This window comes from Ceratotherium simum, chromosome 16 (genome assembly GCF_057802395.1).
Source record: "Ceratotherium simum simum isolate JZ-2026a chromosome 16, ASM5780239v1, whole genome shotgun sequence".
NCBI lineage: Eukaryota > Metazoa > Chordata > Mammalia > Perissodactyla > Rhinocerotidae > Ceratotherium > Ceratotherium simum.
Genome location: NC_141915.1, coordinates 61,142,898 through 61,162,246, shown reverse-complemented (window position 1 = coordinate 61,162,246; position 19,349 = coordinate 61,142,898).

Genomic DNA, 19,349 nt, shown 5'->3' with positions numbered 1-19,349 from the left:
GCCGTGGGGGTGAGGCCCCTGCAGATGCTGTGGATGGGGGGGTGTCAACAGCCACCAGGGAGTCCTCACGAGGAACTGGCTTCTGACTCAGGGCCCCCAGCATCCACCCCCTCCTTCCCCTTCCTCAGGGAACCCGAGTCCAACTCCTTCCCTCAGCCCAGCTGTTGGCCCGATCAGCCTTGGCGTGGCCCTGTCCCGTCACCAGGGAGCATCTGGTCCTTGAGGCTGTTCCCTGCTCCCAGGAAGGAGTTCTTCGAGGAGGCAGCTCCCTGGGGAGGGGGCCAGGCAGAGAGAAGGGAGGGCTGCCAGAGCCAGCAAATAAGAGTAGAGGCTGCCCAGTTAAAGCTGGATTCAGACAAGTGACCAGTGACGTCCCTGCCTGCAGACGCCTCTTCTGAAGGAGTCACTTTCTTGTCCAGCGGATGTGGACCAGCAGCTCCTCGCACTCTCCTCCCCCCGTTGGGGGGGAGGAGTCGTTGGGTCGTTGTGGGGGTTACATCCTGCTCCCTAAACGGTGAAGGGCGGGGTCCCAGCACCACGTGGGCGTGGGCTAAGTCTCCTGCCTCCCAGCATCTCCTGGGAAACCACATAATTCCCCACGTCCTCAGAAATGGGCCCTGGGAGGGGCATGGAGGCAGGCGGTTAGCCCAGAAACTCCCCAGGGACTTTCTTGGTAAAGAGAAGCTTCAACGTGCGCTTTTCTGGGTGCCATTTATACTTCAGTAAAAAGGCTGGGTGACGCCCTCCTTTGGTCACTGCCCCCAGGTGCCTTTGGAGAAGAGGAGGCGCAGAGGCGGCCTGAGCCTGAGCCAGAAGTAAGGATTCTGGCGCCATGCCCCTCCCCTTCCCACCACCTCGTTACCCCAGAGCAGAGGCTGATGTTGAGCTGTAAGTTGGTGGGGACCATGGAAGAGAGCCCCGAGTCCCTGGGACACTCACTCAGGGACCCTTGCTCCAAGGGAAGGGATGACTCAGCTGTCCCACCGGGGAGGGGGTTCCTGGGGGCTGTGGGCTAGACCATCCAAGGTGAAGCCTCAACAATGGCAAGCACCCCATGACTAGCTCAGCCCCTGTCCAGTCTGTCTGCCCCTCCCTCGGCTGCCCACCACTCCAGCATCACACCCACCCTTTGCCTGCCTCCCTGTCCTTTCTGGAAAGGCAGCTTGTGCTTCTGGAAGAGGCTCCAGGATCCCAAGACCCTGGGGGACTCGAGTGCCCCTGCCCTGGGGTCCTGCCCAGCACTGTGGTCGGGGGTGCAGCGTGGGGATTGGGGCCCTGGACACAGCTCCGCAGCAGCCTGTCCACTGTCTGATGGCCGTCTTGCGGCCTGACCACTAGTCCACGGCTGCTCCTGCTTTGCTGGTCTTTCCGCCCAGGCCGAGCCTGTCGCTGCTGGCCAGTGAGAGCAAGGGGCTGGTCCTTGCAGACCAGCTGGCTCTTGCCAAGGAGGGCAGAGCCCAAGGCAGCAGAACTCGGACTTCCTGGTGCCCAGGAGGGATGGCTCCGGGGGCCGCATCACTGTAGCAGGACGCGAGTGGCCGCTGGAGGCTGGGCCAGCTTTTGGACTGCCTGTCCTGCTGTGTGGGGCTGGCACCATGGTGGTGCAGAGGGCCCCGTAACTGTTGGTTGCTCATATGACCACGACACTTGGTCACTTTGGCCTGGCCCCATCACAGCCCCTGTCCCCATAAGGAAAGGACCCCGCAAGGTGGAAGGCCCGAACGTGCTGAGTCATGAGGAAATTCTGCCCCTGGGAAGCAGACATGTATTTCTTTGTTATTATGTCTGATTGCAAAGGTAGAACATTTGGAAAATATAGAAAAATGTAAGGGAAAAAAAGTCACCATAACCACCAAGGTAAAGTTTGTGAGTACTGCAGTACATCCTTTATTTTTCTCCCCGTGCTTTAAAAAAGAAAAGACAATTAGGGGCCTGCCCAGTGGCATAATGGTTAAGTTCCTGTGCTCCGCTTCAGTGGCCTGGGTTTGCAGGTTTGGATCCCGGGCTCAGACCTACACCACTCATCAGCCGTGCTGTGGTGGCATCCTATATACAAAATGGAGGAAGATTGGCACAGATGTTAGCTCAGGGCCACTCTTCCTCACCAAAAAAAAAAAAAAAAGACAATTATATTGAATATTCTGTGTTATCTCCTGAGTTAAACATATTTTTATATTTTTCTTTCTTTCTTTTGCCTCTCTCCCTCTCTCCCTTCCTTCTTTTCTTTTTAATCAACTTTTAATTTTAGAACAGTTTTAGATGTACAGAAAAGTTGCAAAGACAGTACACACAGTCCCATATACCCCTCACCGAATTTCCCTTGTGATTAACATCTTACATGAGTATGGGGCATTTGTTGCAATTAATGAGCCAAGGATACATTAGTACTAACTAAAATCAGGGCTTTATTCAGTTTCCTTAGTTTTTACCCAGTGTCTTTTTTCTGCTCCAGGACCCCATCCCGGATCCCACCTGACGTTTGGTCGTCCTGTCTCCTGAGGCTCCTCTGGGCTCTGATGGTCTCTCAGACTTTCCTGGTCCCAGATGACCGAGACACTTTGCAGAGTGCTGGTCGGGGACTCTGGAGACTGTCCCTCTGCTGGGATTTGTCTGGTGTTTGCTCATGATGAGCCTGGGCTTGTGGGTTTGGGGGAGGAGGAGCACAGGGTCCAGTCCCTCTTCCTCACATCCTGTCAGGGGTCCGTGCTCTCTCAGGACTCGTCTCTGTTGACGCGACCTTGGTCACCCGGCAGAGGTGTGTTTGCAGGTGTCTCCCCTTGTTGTTCTTTCCCCCCTTTCCATCCTGTGCTCTTTGGGAGGATGTCACTACACGAAGCCCACACTTAAGGGGTAGGGACTTACGCTTCATCTCCTTGAGGAGGGAGAATCTACATCCAGTCATGTGTTTCTTAACGATGAGGATATGTTCGGAGAAAAGCATCGTTAGGCGATTTCATCCTTGTGCGAACATCGTAGAGTGTACTTACACAAACCTAGATGGTGTAGCCTACTACACACCTAGGCTGTATGGTAGTAATCTTGTGGGACCACTGTCATATACGTGGTCTGTCGTTGGCCGAAATGTTATGTGGTGCATGACTATAAATAGTTCAGAATTCTGCACAGGAGACTTGTCTATTCTCCTCCATTCATTTGTCTATTCAATCGTGTACTTATATCAGTATGGACTTGTGGATATTTACTTTATGCTTTGGGTTATAATCCAGTACTACTTCATTTATTTTGTTGCTCAAATTGTTCCAGCCTTGGCCATTGGGAGCTCTTTCACTTGGTTCCTGTGTCTCTTTGACATGCCCCCATCAACTTCCTTACTTTCTGGCACTACAGGATGTTCCAGGATCATCTCGAACATTTCCTGTCTCAGTCCTAGAATGAGCCCTGGTTTCTTTTATTGGAGAATGGTGTTAGAGACCAAGATCTGGGTGCTGGTTATGCTCATTGCTAGCCGGGTGTCCTTGCTTCTAGGTCTTTTCAGGTGACAGAGGAAGGAGACATATGTGTGCATATTAATCCATGTACATGCACACACACATATATATTTCTGTATGCAACCATCTGTATCTATATTAAGCTAAACATGAGTTCCTACTGATGTCTCCAACTCTAACTCATCACCTCCTGGATCAATCTACCCTCCCCCTTGTTTATCTGTAAGCTCTCACTCCAGCAGTGAGAACCCTGGCTCCCGGCATCCATCACCCACGTACTCAGTGGCTCAGCTCCAGTGCACATGGACCGTGGTTTCAGAATTGACTAGCAGCCTGTGGGAAACAACTCTAGCAACTACAGCACGGGCTGTGTGCAGTTCCTGCGCCTTTAATCTCTCAGACCCCACTCATCTCCAATGTGACTGAGGTCAGCACCTTCCCCAGCCCCTCAGTGAGGAGGTTTCCTACATTCGTAATGCAGCTAGATTCTTCTGTCCCAGTCTGCATTCCTTCCTGGGATCCTCTGACAGCCTAAATTTTTAAAACTTTGTATACATTATGGCTCACTTTTTCTGCTGTAAAGTTCTCTGGGTTTTGACAAATACATAGTGTCATGTATCCACCATCACAGTACCATGAACAATAGTTTCCCTACCCTAAAAATGCCCTATGCTTCATCATTTATATCCTCTCCTCACCCCAAACCCCAGCAATCACTGATTTGTTTACCGTCTCTATAGTTTTGCCTTTTCTAGAAGGTCATACAAATGGAATCATACAGTATGGAGCCTTTTCAGGCTGGCCTCTTTCACTTGGCAACATGCATTTAAGATTCTTCTATTTTTTTTTTTTTTGTGAGGGGATCAGCCCTGTGCTAATATCCGCCAATCCTCCTCTTTTTTTGCCGAGGAAGACGGCCCTGGGCTAACATCCGTGCCCATCCTCCTCCACTTTATATGGGACGCCGCCACAGCATGGCTTGCCAAAGCAGTGCGTCGGTGTGCGCCCGGGATCCGAACCAGCGAACCCCGGGCCGCTGCAGCGGAGCGCGCGCACCCAACCGCTTGCGCCACCGGGCCGGCCCCTGTTTTGTTTTTTTTAAAGATTTTATTTATTTATTTTTCCCCCCAAAGCCCCAGCAGATTGTTGTATGTCATAGTTGCACATCCCTCCAGTCGCTGCATGTGGGACGCCGCCTCAGCGTGGCCGGAGAAGCGGTGCGTCGGTGCGCACCCGGGATCCGAACCCGGGCCGCCAGCAGCGGAGCGCGCGCACTTAACCGCTAAGCCATGGGGCCGGCCCTCTTCTATGTTTTTCGTGTCAGCTCAACAGCTCCTTCCTTTTTATCACTGAATAGTATTCATTGTGTGGATGTTCCACAGTTTGTGTGTCCATTCACCTACTCAAGGACATCATGTTTGCTTCCAGTTTTTGGCAATTACAAATAAAGCTGCTATAAACATTTTTGTGTGGACATAAGTTTTCAGATCAGTTAGGTAAAATATCTAGGAGTGTAATTGCTGGTCTGTATGGCAAGATTATGTTTATCTTTGTAACAAACTGCCAAATCGTTTTCCATAGTGGCTGAACCGTTTTGCATTCTCACCAGCCGTGTATGCGAGTTCCTGTTGCTTACATCCTCGCCAGCATCTGTTGCTGTCAGTGTTTTAAAATTGTAGTCATTTCCTAGATGTTAGTAGTATCTCAGTGTGGTCTTAATTTGCATTTTCCAGACGGATAATGATGTTGAGCCTGTTCTTATGTGTTTTTTGGGCCTGTTGTATATCTTCTTTTGTGAGGTACTTGTTCTAATCTTTTGTCTGTTTTTATTGAGTTGTTGGGATTTTTATTATTGAGTGGTAAGAGCTCTTTAAATATTCTGGATATTAATAATGTATCAGACTTTCTCTCACTCTATCATTTGCTTTTTCGTTATTCATGGTGCATTTTGAAGAACAGAAGGTTACAATCTTGTTGGGGTCTAATTACCCATTTTCCCTATTATCATTAGTGCTTCTTGTGTCCTACCATTAGATTTTCTCCTCTGTTTTTCTCCCAGAAGTTCTAATGTTTACATTTAGATGTATGATTCATTTTTTTTTTTTTTTTAAGATTTTATTTATTTTATTTTTTGCCCCCAAAGCCCCAGTAGATAGTTGTATGCCATAGCTGCACACCCTTCCAGTTGCTGCATGTGGAACTCGGCCCCAGGATGGACAGAGAAGTGGTGCCTCGATGCGCACCCGGGATCCGAACCCGGGCCGCCAGCATCGCAGCGCGCGCACTCAACCACCAAGCCACAGGGCCGGCCCATAGATGTATGATTCATTTAAAGTTAATTTTTGTGAATGGTGTGGGGTAAGAGTTAATTTTTTTCCCACAAAAATATGCAGTTGTTTCAGCACCATTTGTTGAAAAGACTTTCCTTTCCCCATTGAATTATCTTGACACTATTGTCAAAAATCAACCGACTATATGTGTGGGTCTATTTCTGGCCTCTCTCTTCTGTCCCTGATCTATGTGAATCTTTATACCGATACCACCCTGTCTTGTGACTTCAGCTTTATAGTAAGTCTTGAAATCAAGTAGTGTAAGTTCTCCAACTTTGTCCTTCTTTCTTAAAATTGTTTTGGCTGTTCTAAGTCCTTTGCATTCCATATACCTTTTAGAATCAGTTTGTCATTTTCTACAAACAAAAGTCTCCTGGGATTTTGATTAGGACTGCACTGAATCTGCAGTTCAGTTTGAGAGGCGTTGACATCTTAACAGTTACATCCAGATAATGAACATCTTCTATCCGTCCATCTATTTAGGTCTTCTTTAATTTCTCTCAGTAAGATTTTATAGTTTTCAGTTGAGGAGTAATAATGTCTTTTATTCAATTTATTCTCAGGAATTTGATTTTTTTTGATACACTTGTAAGTGGTATTGTTCTTTTCACTTTCCAATTGCTCATACTAGTATGTAGAAATAGTAACAACTGATTTTCGCATAATGATCTGGCATCCTATGATCTTGCTAATTCACTTGTTAATTCTAGAAGCCGATGTTCTACATACAGGATCATATCCTGTGAATAATGAATGTTTTACTTTTTTTCAGTCATATGTATTTGCCTTTAATTTAATTTTATTATTATTTCTTTTGTTTTATTGTACTGGCTGGCACCTCCAGTATGTTCCTGAACAAACTGAATAGGAGTGATGAGAACAGGCGTCTGGTTCCTTGTCTTAGGGGAATGTCTTCAGTCTTTCATTATTCAGTATGGTTAGCTGTGGGTTTATCAGATTCTTTTTTTTTTTTTTTGTGAGGAAGATCGGCCCTGAGCTAACATCTGCCACTCCTCCTCTTTCTTTTTGGCTGAGGAAGACGGCCCTGGGCTAACATCCATGCCCATCTTCCTCTACTTTATATGGGACGCCACCACAGCATGGCTTAACAAGCGGTGCGTCGGTGCGCGCCCAGGATCTGAACCGGCGAACCCCGGGCCACCACAGCGGAGCGCGCGCACTTAACCGCTTGCGCCACCGGGCCAGCCCCGGGTTTATCAGATTCTTTGTCAGATTCAGGAAGTTCTCTTCTATTTTTATTTTGATGAGAGCTTTTTTTTTAAAATCATAAATAGGTGTTGAATTTTATCAAATTATTTTTCTACATCATTGAGAAGATCATGTGTTTTTTCCCTTTATTCTGTATTCATGTGTTTTTTCCCTTTATTCTGTAGTCTGTATTCCTGGGATAAACCTCACTTAGTTATAATGTGTTATTCTTTTATATATTGCTGATTTGGTTTGCTAGTATGTTAAGTGTTTCTGAATCTGTGTTTTTGAGTGATATTCGTTCATATGTAGTAGTATTTTCTTGTAGTATGTTTGCCAACTTTTGGTGTCAGGGTAACTTTGGCCTGACAAAATGAATTGAGGAGTGTTTCCTCCTCTATTTTCTGAAAGAGTTTGTATAATATTGGTATTATCTCATCCTTAAATGTTTGGTAGAATTTACCAGTGGAGCCATTTGGACCTAGAGAATGTATATATGTTTCTATGTATATGTGCCTGTATCTATCTATCTGTATATGTGTGTATGTGTATATACATATATAATTTTTCTTTTATATAATTTGTATCTTTCAAGAAATTTGTCTATTTCATCTAATTTGTCAAATTTATTGGCACAAAGTTGTCCATATGCTCTCTTATTATCCTTTTAAAGCGTGTGGGATCTATAGTGACATCCACTCTTGTCTTTCCTGATATTGATAATTTGCGATTTTTCTTGACCAGTTTTATCAGTTTGCTACAGCTGACATAATAAAGTACTACAGACTGGGGGTCTTAAACAACAGACATTCATTGTCTCACTGTCCTGGAGGCCAGAAGTCTCCGATCAAGGTGTCGGTCCGCAGGGTTGGTTCCTCCTGAGGCCTCTCTCCTCCGTGTGTAGGCGGCCATCTTCCTCCTCTGTCCTCACGTGGTCTTTCCTCTGTGTGTCTGTGTCCTGATCTCCTCTTCTTAGAAGGACACCAGTCACATGGGATCAGGGCCCACCCTCATGACCTCAGTTTAACTTGATCACCTTTTTTTTTTTTTTTTGTGAGGAGGACCAGCCCTGAGCTAACATCCAATGCCAATCCTCCTCTTTTTTTTTTGCTGAGGAAGACTGGCCCTGGGCTAACATCCATGCTCATCTTCCTCCACTTTACATGGGACGCCACCACAGCATGGCCTAACAAGCGGTGCGTCAGTGCGCACCTGGGATCCGAACCGGCGAACCCCGGGCCGCCGCAGCGGAACGCGCGCACCCAACCGCCTGCGCCACCAGGCTGGCCCCTAACTTGATCACCTTTTTAAAGGCCCTTTCTCCAAGGACATATTTTCAGGTACTAGGAGTTAGGGACTTCAACATATGAATTTTGGGGGACAAAATTCAGCCCACAACCCCAGTGTAGCCAGAGGTTTATCAAAGTTATTGACGTTTTCAAAGAAATAGCTTTTGCTTTCATTGATTTTTCTCTACTGCTTATTCATTTTCTATATCATTATCATTGATTTTTGCTATTTTCTTTGTCCTTCCTTCTCTTTTGGGTTTCATTTGCTTTTATATTTTCTAGGTCTTAAGATAGAAACACAGATAATTTATTTTGGACCTTTCTTTTTTTTTTTTTTTTTTTTAGATTTTATTTATTTATTTTCCCCCCAAAGCCCCAGTAGATAGCTGTATGTCATAGCTGCACATCCCTCTAGTTGCTGTATGTGGGACGCGGGCTCAGCATGGCGGGAGAAGTGGTGCGTCGGTGCGTGCCCGGGATCCGAACCCGGGCTGCCAGCAGCAGAGCGCGCGCACCCAACTGCCAAGCCACGGGGTGGGCCCAGGTCCTTTCTTTTTTTAATATAAAGATTTAAAACTATATATACCCTCTAAGCACTATTTTAGCTGCATCTCTAAAATTTTGATATATTGTGTTTTTGATATCATTTAGTTAAAAATGTCTTCTAATTTCTCTTGTGATTTCTTTTGTAATCCATGGGTTATTTAGAAATATGTTGTTTGCTTCCAAATATTTTAAATTTTTCCAGATCTTCTTTTTTTTTTTTTGGTGAGGAAGACTAGCCTTGAGCTAACATCTGCTGCCAATCCTCCTCTTTTTGCTGAGGAAGATTGGCCCTGGGCTAACATCCATGCCCATCTTCCTCTACTTTACATGTGGGATGCCTGCCACAGTATGGCTTGATAAGCGGTGCATAGGTCCGTGCCTGGGATCCAAACCTGTGAACTCTGGGCTGCTGAAGTGGAGCGTGTGAACTTAACCACTACACCACTGGGCCGGCCCCTCTAGAATCTTTTTGTTGTTAATTTCTACCTTAATTCTGTTGTGGTCAGAGAACATATTCTATATTATCTCAATTTTTAAAAATTTATTGAGACATTTTATAGCCCAGAATTTGGTTGATCTTAGTAAATTTTCTATGTGCACTTGAAAATGATGTGCCTTCTGCCATGTTGGGTGTAGGGTTCTATAAACGTCAATTAGACCAAGTTTTGATAGTGTTGACTGTTGTTCAAGTCTTCTATGTCCTTACTATTTTTCTTTTTTTTTAAAGATTTTATTTATTTTATTTTTCCCCCCAAAGCCCCAGTGGATAGTTGTATGTCGTAGCTGCACATCCTTCTAGTTGCTGTATGCGGGACTCGGCCTCAGGATGAACGGAGAAGTGGTGCCTCGATGCGCACCCGGGATCCGAACCCGGGCCACCAGCATCGCAGCGCGCGCACTTAACCACCAAGCCACAGGGCCGGCCCTGTCCTTACTATTTTTCTTTAATTATTGTCTCAATTTCTGACAGAAGATTGTTGAAATCTCCAGCTCTACTTGTGAGTTTTCTGTGAGATCTTGTCTCCTGTATTTGGAGCTTGGTTACGAGGTGTATATACTTTTAGGATTGTTGTGTCTTTACCTCTGATAATATTCTCTGTCCTTAAGTCTACTTTGTCTGATATTAACATAGCAAATCGCCTTTCTTTTTTTTTGTGAGGAAGATCAGCCCTGAGCTAACATCCAATGCCAATCCTCCTCTTTTTGCTGAGGAAGATTGGCCCTGAGCTAACATCTGTGCCCATCTTCCTCTACTTTATATGGGATGCCGCCACAGCATGGCTTGACAAGTGGTACATCGGCGCGTGCCCAGGATCCGAACCTGCAAACCCTGGGCCTCCGCAGTGGAGCGCGCACACTTAGCTTGCGCCACCGGACCAGCCCAGCAAATCCCCTTTCTTATGATTAGTGTTTCCATGGCATAACATGTTCCATTCTTTAACCTCTTTATATTTAAAGTATATTTCTTGCAGACATCAGTTATTTTGGTCTTGTTTTTTCATCCAATATGTCAATCTCTAACTTTTTTTTTATTGATGTCTTAATAGTTTATAACATTGTGAAATTTTGGTTGTACATTATTGTTTGTCAGTCACCATATATATGTCTCCCTTCACTCCTTGTGCTCACCCCCCACCCCCCTTGCCCCTGGTAACCACCATACAGTTCTCTCTGTCCATGTGTTGGTTTATATTCCACATATGAGTGAAATCATACAGTGTTTGTTTTTCTCTTTCTGGCTTATTTCACTTAACATAATACCCTCCAGGTCCATCCATGTTGTTGCAAATGGGACGATTTTGTCTTTTTTCTATGGCTGAGTAGTATTCCAATCTCTGACTTTTAATTGGCATGTTTAGACCATTTACATTTAGTGCAATTATTGATATAGTTGAGATTAAGGTCTACCCTCTTGTTATTGCGTATTTTTTAGTATTCCATTTTATCTCCTCTACTGGCTTATTTGGTAAATCTTTTCTCATTCTCTTTCTCTTTCTAGCTCTAGGGTTTATGATATGCATTTAAAGCATATCACAGTCTACCTTCAAATATTATTTTACCAGCCCACATATAATGTAAGAACCTTAAAATAGTACACTTCTCTTTCCTTCCTCTCAACGTTGTGCTAATTTTGCCATATATTACTTCTAAATGTGTTAAAACCTGACAATGCATTGCTGTTATTTTTGGTTTAAAGTCAACTATATTTTAAAGAAATTTTAAAAAGAAACTTTTTTACCCACATATTTCCCATTTTTTGCACTCTTTATTTCCATTGGTATCAATTTCCTTCAGTTTGTAGCTCTTCCTTTAACATTTCTTGTAGTGCAGGACTGCTGGCCATAAATTATCTCAGCTTTGTTTTCTGAAAATGTTTCATTTTGACTTCATTTTTGAAGAGCATTTTCTCTGGATATAGAATTCTAAGTTGACAGGTTTTTTTGTTTGTTTGTTTTCTTTTTTTTCCTTTTAGCAATTTATTTCATTGTTTTCTGGTTTGCATTGTTTCTTACAATAAGTCAGTAGTCATTCTTATCTTTGTTTCCCTAAATAAAACATGTCTCTTTTCTCTGGCTTCTTTTAAGGTTTTCTCTTTATCACTGATTTTCAAAATTTTGATTCAGATGTGTCCTGATGTGGCTTTCTTTATCTTTATCTTGCTTGGGATTTGTCAAAATTTTTGGATATGTGGGTTTATAGTTTTCAAAAATTTGGAAAATTTTCAGACATTATTTCTTCAAAACTTTTTTTCTGTTATCCCCTCCTATTCTTCTGGGATTCCAATTACATATATGCTAGACTAATTGCTATTGTCCCACAGGTCACTGAGGTTCTATTCATTTTTTAGTAATTTTCTCTCTGATTTAGTTTGGATAGTTTCTATTATCAGAGCCTCCAGCTCACTGATTTTTTTGTTTTGCTTGTCTACCTGCTAAGTCCATATTTCATTTTTAATTTCAGGTATTGTATTTTTCAGCATTAGAAGTTCCATTTGGCTTCTTTTATATCATCTCTTTCTCCTCATTATGTTCATACTTTGTTTTAAATTCATGAATGCACATATAATATCTGTTTTAAAGTCCTTGTCTGCTAATTCTATCATCCCTCTCATATCTTGATCTGTTTCTATTGGCTGCATTTTCTTCTGGTTGTGAGTCACAATTTCCTGTTTCTACACGTCTAGTAATTTTTCACTGAATGCTGGACATTGTAAATGTTATATTGTTGAATCTCTGGATTTTACTGTTCTTTTTTTTTGGGTGTTGAAATTTGTTTTGATAGGAAGTCAACTTACTTGCAGAGCAGTTTGATATTTTTGAAGCGATTTTAAAGCTTTGTTAGAGGGCCGGCCCCGTGGCTTAGCGGTTAAGTGCACGCGCTCGGCTGCTGGCGACCCCAGGTTTGGATCCCAGGCACGCACCAACGCACCGCTTCTCCAGCCATGCTGAGGCTGCGTCCCACATACAGCAACTAGAAGGATGTGCAGCTATGACATACAACTATCTACTGGGGCTTTGGGGGAAAATAAATAAATAAATAAATAAAGCTTTGTTAGAGCGAGTCTAGATTAGCCTTTTATTCTGGGATAGTTTAGTCCTGCTTTAGTGTGACTCTTGTGGAATCCGCTAAATGCCCTGTGAGCTTGATGAGATCTGTTGGGAACCCAAGTGTCTCTCATCCTGCATGGGTTCTGGGGATTGTTCAGCTTTACAGCTCCCCAGGAGTCGTTTTTTGCAGAGTCTCATGGTGTTTCCTTGTACACATGCACAGTTTAAAATTCACCAAAAGCCTTAAGGGGACCTCTATGTCAATTTCTGGAGCTCATTCTCTGCATAGCTTCCTCCACTTAGGCACTCCGCCTTGCAAATTCCAACCATTTCAGCCTCTTCAGACTCTAATCTCTGTTTCACAACCCACAAGATCTCTGTGTTCTGTGCTTCAGTCCAGAAACTTCCTCCAGGCAGGAAGCCAAGATAATTGTAGGGTTCACATCTGATGTTTTCCTTCTCTCAGGGATCAGTCCTGGGCTGCCTATTGTCCAGTGTCTAAAAACAGCTGCCTCATGTTTTTTCCTTCCCGGTTTCTAGTTGTTTATGGCAAATCCCAGCTATCCCTCGATGGCCACAAGCAGAAGTTCCTTCTATATTTTGTAACGTGTATATCGACATATTTTTACACATAAAGGATATATTCTTCTATGACCTGATTTTTCTTTTATTAACATGTTAGTGACATCTTTTCCTGTTAATACAGTTAGATCTATATTCTTCATGGATACGTAGTACAGATGGTCCCAGATTTATAATGACCCAACTTACAATTTTTTACTTTATGATGGTGCAAAAAAGTGATACGCATTCAGTGGAAACCATACTTTGAATTTTGAGTTTTGATCTTTTCCACGGCTAGTAATATGCTGTACGACGCTCTCTCCTGATGCTGGGCAGTGGCAGCAAGCCGCAGCTCCAGTCAGCCTGCACTCACTAGGGTGAACAACGGATACACTTACAACTATTCTGAACATATGTAACTATTCTGTTTTTCACTTTCAGTGCACTATTCAATAAGTTACATGAGACATTCAACACTCTATTATAAAATAGGTTTTGTGTAGGTGATTTTGCCCACCCATAGGCTAATGTAAGTGTTCTGAGCACAGGTAAGGTAGGCTAGGCTAAGCTGTGAGGTTCACTAGGTTAGGTGTATTAAATGCACTTTTGACTTATTATATTTTCAACTTATGATGGGTTTATCAGGACATAACCTCATCATAAGTTGAGGAATATCTGTATTCTGTTGTGTAAATTTACCATCAGTCAACTACCTCTCTACTTATGGCTACTGAGGAAGCTTTAAGTTTCTTACTATTACAGACAACACAGTGGCACATTGTTGGCACATTGTTGCCCACAGTGATGGGCATTGTTATTTACACATCTTTATGCACTTGTCTGGGAATGCCCACTTCTTGAAACCTCTCAGCCAACCAATCCTGAGCTTTATCCAATGGCCTTTGCATTTTAAGACTTTTCCTAATCTTCGTGGGGCAATTTCTGTTTAAATGTGGAGACTCTTCCAAATCTTTCTGCCAACTAAATTCAAATCAGGCAGGCCTGTGCAACTGCTTTCTTGCTTTCGATAAATAATACTTCGTCAGGCTTTGCCAAGATACAGCAGGTACAGCTTGCTCTTTTCACTTGCCAGGTGCACCTAAGCATTTCCCAGGTTGTTAAACGTTCTTTGTGAGGTGCTGGGCCGAGACTCACCTGCTCTCCTTGTTGGACAGGGCAGTTGCTGCCACATGTTGTGCTTATAAGCAACCTTGCTGTGATGACACGAGTGTTAGGGTTTGCCCACCACTCCCACCAGCATCCGGAAGAGGGATTACCTAAAGGGAAATTCCTGGGCCACTGGGTGAAGCCATTTGTGGGCTCTTCACACATATTGACAAATTGCTTTCCAAAAAGTTGTGCTAATTTAGTCCAGCAGGGTAAGGCACCTCCCTCTCACCTAAGGCCAATGGTCCAGGCTCCATCAACCTGGCGCATCCACCTCCAGCCTTGAATTGCACCATGAGCAGAGGCAGCACAGAGCCCACTCTGGTGATGCTGGTAGGGCTGACAGCAGTGGGGACGGCAGGTGGGGCAGAGGGCCTAGGGGACGACTGGCTTGTAGCATCGGTGGTTTCCGATGCAGGCTGTGCTCACCTGTCCGGCTCTGCAGCAGGGTCTCAGGCTTCCTACTCAGCTACATGACCCTTGATCCTGATTCCTCCCAGCCTGGTAACCTGTGAGCCTCCTTGTCTTAAAAGATTCCTCTCCTGCTTGGATACACTGAGGTCTTCCACCTGTGGCACGCATGCCTGTAGTCCACCCAATATTCACTCCCACTTCTTTCTTGCCTGTGGAACCTCACTTTTGTTGGGGCCGCCAGGCCCCAGGGATGGAGCATGCTTGGCCAAGGCCAATCATGATACCCTGGTTCTCTGCTGTCTTGGAATCTCTCACAGGGTGGGAGGCCATGTGGCTTGTCCTGGCCACCGAGGCCTCAGGGAGAATCTGCCACAGGGGCTTCTGGGAAAGGCTTCTCTCTCCCTATAAAAAGGGACAGATGTAACTAGCCCTACTTCTCCCTCCTTTCTTCATGCCTTGACTGTGGAGGCATATGTGATGTTTGGAGTCCCAGCAGCCACCTTTCAAACCATGAGGACAAAAGTCCAAGTCCACCTGCTATGGATGTAGGAGCAGAAAGACTGATGAAGTCTGGGCCCCTGAGGGGGACAACCCTCCACCTCTGCATTTCTGCTTAGAGGAGAAAAGTAAGCCCCTATGAGTTGACTCTTCTGTTAATTGGGTATTCTGTTACTTGTATCTGAGTTCATTCCTAATGAATACCCCATTCCTACCTGGACACACTTGGGCTTGCCTCTGCAGACAAATGTGTGTATCTGCACGATGCCCAATGGCTTACAAAGGCCGTCACTTTTATATACCACAATGGCCATTTCAGGCTATGTCCTCAGACAGGATTCTTGGTCATAATCAATAGATACAACCCTGGGTAACAAAGAAAAGATAGTTTGAGGGTTGATACCCAGCAATGGGCTCGCTCTGCTTGCTGCGACCAGAGCCAATTAATCACAACGAGTTAGGGATCGAGAAACGAAGTTTTAATTTGATTAGCCAGCATAACCGGGAAGATGGTAGACCAATGTCTCAAAAAACCATCTTCAAAGATTACAGAATCTTAAAGTAGTAATATAGGGAAAATGGGCAGTAAGGAGAGGGGGGTCCAGGGATGTTGGTCTCCAGGTATCACATTGTTCCATTCTTCTCTCAGCTGTGACGGATACCTTGCACCTGTGTTTCCCACCTGTGGTCAGCCTGTTCCTGGAGAGAAACTCATAGAACAAAGTTTTTAATTTATCAAGCTATTGGGAAGTACATATCAGGCTATATTATCAGTACATATAAGCAGAGGCCATAAATCAGGAGAGCATGTGAATTTTTTGGAGTACCTGCAGAGCAGTGAGTAGTCACACAGAGGAGGGGCTGGGGCCATTTAGTGTAACAAGATGGCCTCACTTATGCTCACTTACAGGATGACATCAGGCAGCCCACTGGAGGGAGCCTCAGGGAAGCTGAGAGCCATTCCTGGCAGGTGGGCAGGAACCCCAGGAAGCGGACATCCAGCCCGAGTGCACCCAGGGTGGTCCAGTTGTGGGGTCTCCTGGCATTGCACTCTCTGCTGTGGGGCCCAAAACTCTCAGTGCAGCTGCTGCTGATCCAAAGAATCTCGGTCTTCTCTGTCACTACCTCAAGATACAGGTCTCAATGGAAATGTTTGCTGTGCCAGCGTACACGAGCTGCAGGGGTGAGAGTGGGAGGTCGTATTTGGCCCTTGTCTTATATCAAGCTTCATATAACTGATGTAGGCTTCAGGCACAGTTTGATCAGGGCTCCACAGGGTTTCTTCTGTTTTCTCAGCTCTGCCCATCCCAGACATCTGCTTTATACTTGTGCTGGCTTCAAGGTGGCAAAGTAACTGCAGTGTCTCCAGATCTGCCTCTACCCCACACTGCTCAAGAGGATCAGGTGGGATTAGACCTAAAGTCACCAGCTCCACGCTGATCCGTGGTCAGAGAGAACTGTGTTCGGATTGGTTGAGGCCTGGACTGCTTGACCAATCACCTGGAGGGGAGGCAGCATTGATCCAATTGGCCTGTGGGGCCCTGGCTGCTGGTGCCGTGTGCGTGATGGCTAATGCAGGAGGTGGGGAGGCATGGCTGATGGGAGGCCACCCCAACAGGCAGAAGCAGTAATGCAGTGATTAAGAGCACGGCTTCAGAAGCAGCCTGCCAGGGTCTGAATCCTGGCCCTGCCACTTAACAATTGTGCCGTCTTAGTTGTTCCTCAGCCTCGGTTTTCTCATCTATATGGTGGGGATCCTAATACTGGAGTACCTACCTTCAGTTGCAGGGCAGTTGTGGGGAATAATGAGTTAACTCATGAAAATGAGTAAGTGCTATTATCTCCCCTCCACCTCTGCTTTCTGATTAAAAACAGAGACTGAAAGTTGATGCAGCATGCCCTGATTAAGCACCCACTGTATGCCATGTGCGGTGCTGGGTCTGCAGCCCGCCCCTCTGGTGGTGAGCAGATCCCTGAGCTCAGATAATGCCTGCTGCCGGGGAGGCCCCGCCTCTAGGTGGGGGGGAAATGCCTGTGTGGGCAGAATCTCCTGGAAGGTGGGCAGGAGCAGGCGCCCTCCAGTGCACAGGACGGGCAGAAGGAGCACCAGAGAGCCGGCCGGCAGCCCCAGGGATGGGAACCTGCAGGGCTGGGCCATGGCTGGAGTGGGGCCCTGGAGGCTCCATCCCAGGGCTCTGACCCTCTGTCCTTTGTCAGGAAAGGAAAATCATGTAGCCACAGGGTTCCCTCCTCTTCTGTTTTCACAACCAGCTCACTGGAGGTGCCTGGCTACATCTACTCCATCTGCTTCTTCCCGTGGTGCGTCTGTACCGCTGTGTAACAAACTGCCCCAAAACTTAGCGGCTTAAAACAACAGTGTCTGAGGGTCAGGAAGCCGCTTCCCTGGGTAGTCCTGGCTCGGGGTCTTCCATGAGGTTGTGGTCAAGCTGTGGGCTGGGCCATGGTCTCTGAAGACTTAACTGGGACTGGCTCGTGTGGCTGGTGGCAGGAGGCCTCCGTTCCTTGCCAGGGGAGAAAGTGATCTGAGAGAGCCAAGGTGTCTACAACCTAATCTTAGCAGTGCCGTGGGTCACCCAGACCTCCCAGGCAAGGGTGGGAGGGGACACAGGGGCCTGAGGACCAGGAGGTGGGGCCGTTGGGCCCACCACGGATGGCTGCTACAGTGTGTCTGCCTGCCTATGTGTTTAAGAGCTAATTAGCCAGTTTTGTTATTAAGATGCCTCAGGTCCACTGGAAGCAGGTTGAGGTTAACACCTAGAAAATAGAATGTGGCTCTTTTGCTGGGATTCTTCTGGAATCTTTTCTTGGGAGGTCCTACAGGCTCAGATGGTCCAGTGTAGACAAAGAATTCCCTTGGATACTTTCTCCAGATTTCTTTTTGCTGAAAATACTCATTTCCTGCAAATAAATTCCTTTTTGTGATGCTTGAAGATCTTGCCTGTCATGGTGATTTAGGCAAAGGAATAATCCATGCTGTCCCTGCAGCCTTATCAGGCCCAAGGAGGGGTCAGCACCCACCCAACCCCAGCCCCAAGACCTCCTGTCCCCCTGGGAAGCATGGCCAAGAGAGGCCATGGGCCCAGGCAGTACCGCCTGACAGGGGCCTCCTGGACTGATGCGTGTCCTTGGCTATGGGCAAATGAGCCAGCTGCTGAACACAGCACCAGCTCTGATGTGACACACCGGGAGCGGCCCAGAGACAAACCGAGGAGCATCGGGGAGACGGGGACAGGGCCTTCAGTGCCGGGGACCCATTACATCAGCCATCCAGGGTCAGGAGATAATTTGTCAGCTCTCTGCCCTGCATGGCCCCTGTGGAAATCAAACAAGCAGTCTTGCCCATTTTTAAAGATAAATTAAATGCAGCAATATAAAAATGGCAGGCAGCCATGTGGAGGGGAGAGGGCGGGAGGTGGGTGGAGCAGTGATTTACCGGCTTCTTAATCAATATTTCTGGGGCTGCCCTGGCTGCCTCCTGCCAACCACACGGTGCCTGCAGGCCCCTCCACTGGGGTCGTGAGCGGAGCCGCCACCCAGACTTGGCACCCACTGGTGCTGGAATGGGTGCCTCGGGAACATCCAATACAAAGGGAATTGGGAAAGAGCCGAGGAAGGGGCAAGGTGCAGGCAGGAGGGGCTGTCCTGGCCGGGGAAGGTCTCACTGGCTGCCCTCAAGACCAGGCTCTCCTGTGTGGCTACACTGCGGCCTGAGCTCAGCTGAGTGCCCCTGAGAGTTGTGCTTGGGTTTAAGCAGCCTGGGTTTCAGCAGCCGGGAGCTGGAGCCAAGACGGCCCCCACTAGCTGTGCTCTCCAGGGTCCTCAGCATGAACCTGCAAGGGCCCTGTGGGGCCACTGTCCCCCCTCCCTCCCTCCCCGTGGGTGCCTTTTCCCTGTATCCCCTAACACCAGCCACGACCACCCTGTGATGTCTGCCAATCCGGAAGGTGAGAAATGACACCTCCTGGTTGTCTGAATGTGCACGCCTGATCTGGGGAGGGCTGGAGCATCTTTTCACTTGTCTGGGGCCACGGTGGAATGTCTGTTCACAACTGTTGCCTATTTTTTATTGAGGGGCTGCTGTTTTTCCTCGCTGATTAACAAACACCTTCCGACATGTTGAGAATGTTAATATTCCATTGTGTATGTTGTACGTAGTGGCTGGTTTGTTGCCCCAGCACTGGCTCTCATGTGGGGCTGGGAGGAGGGTTGGCCTTGACCTGAAGGGTGGTCTACAGATTTATTTGGATTCATACTCACTACTTTATTGTCAACAGATACTTAGCGAGGGCCTCCTGGGAGCCAGGCAGGACACAG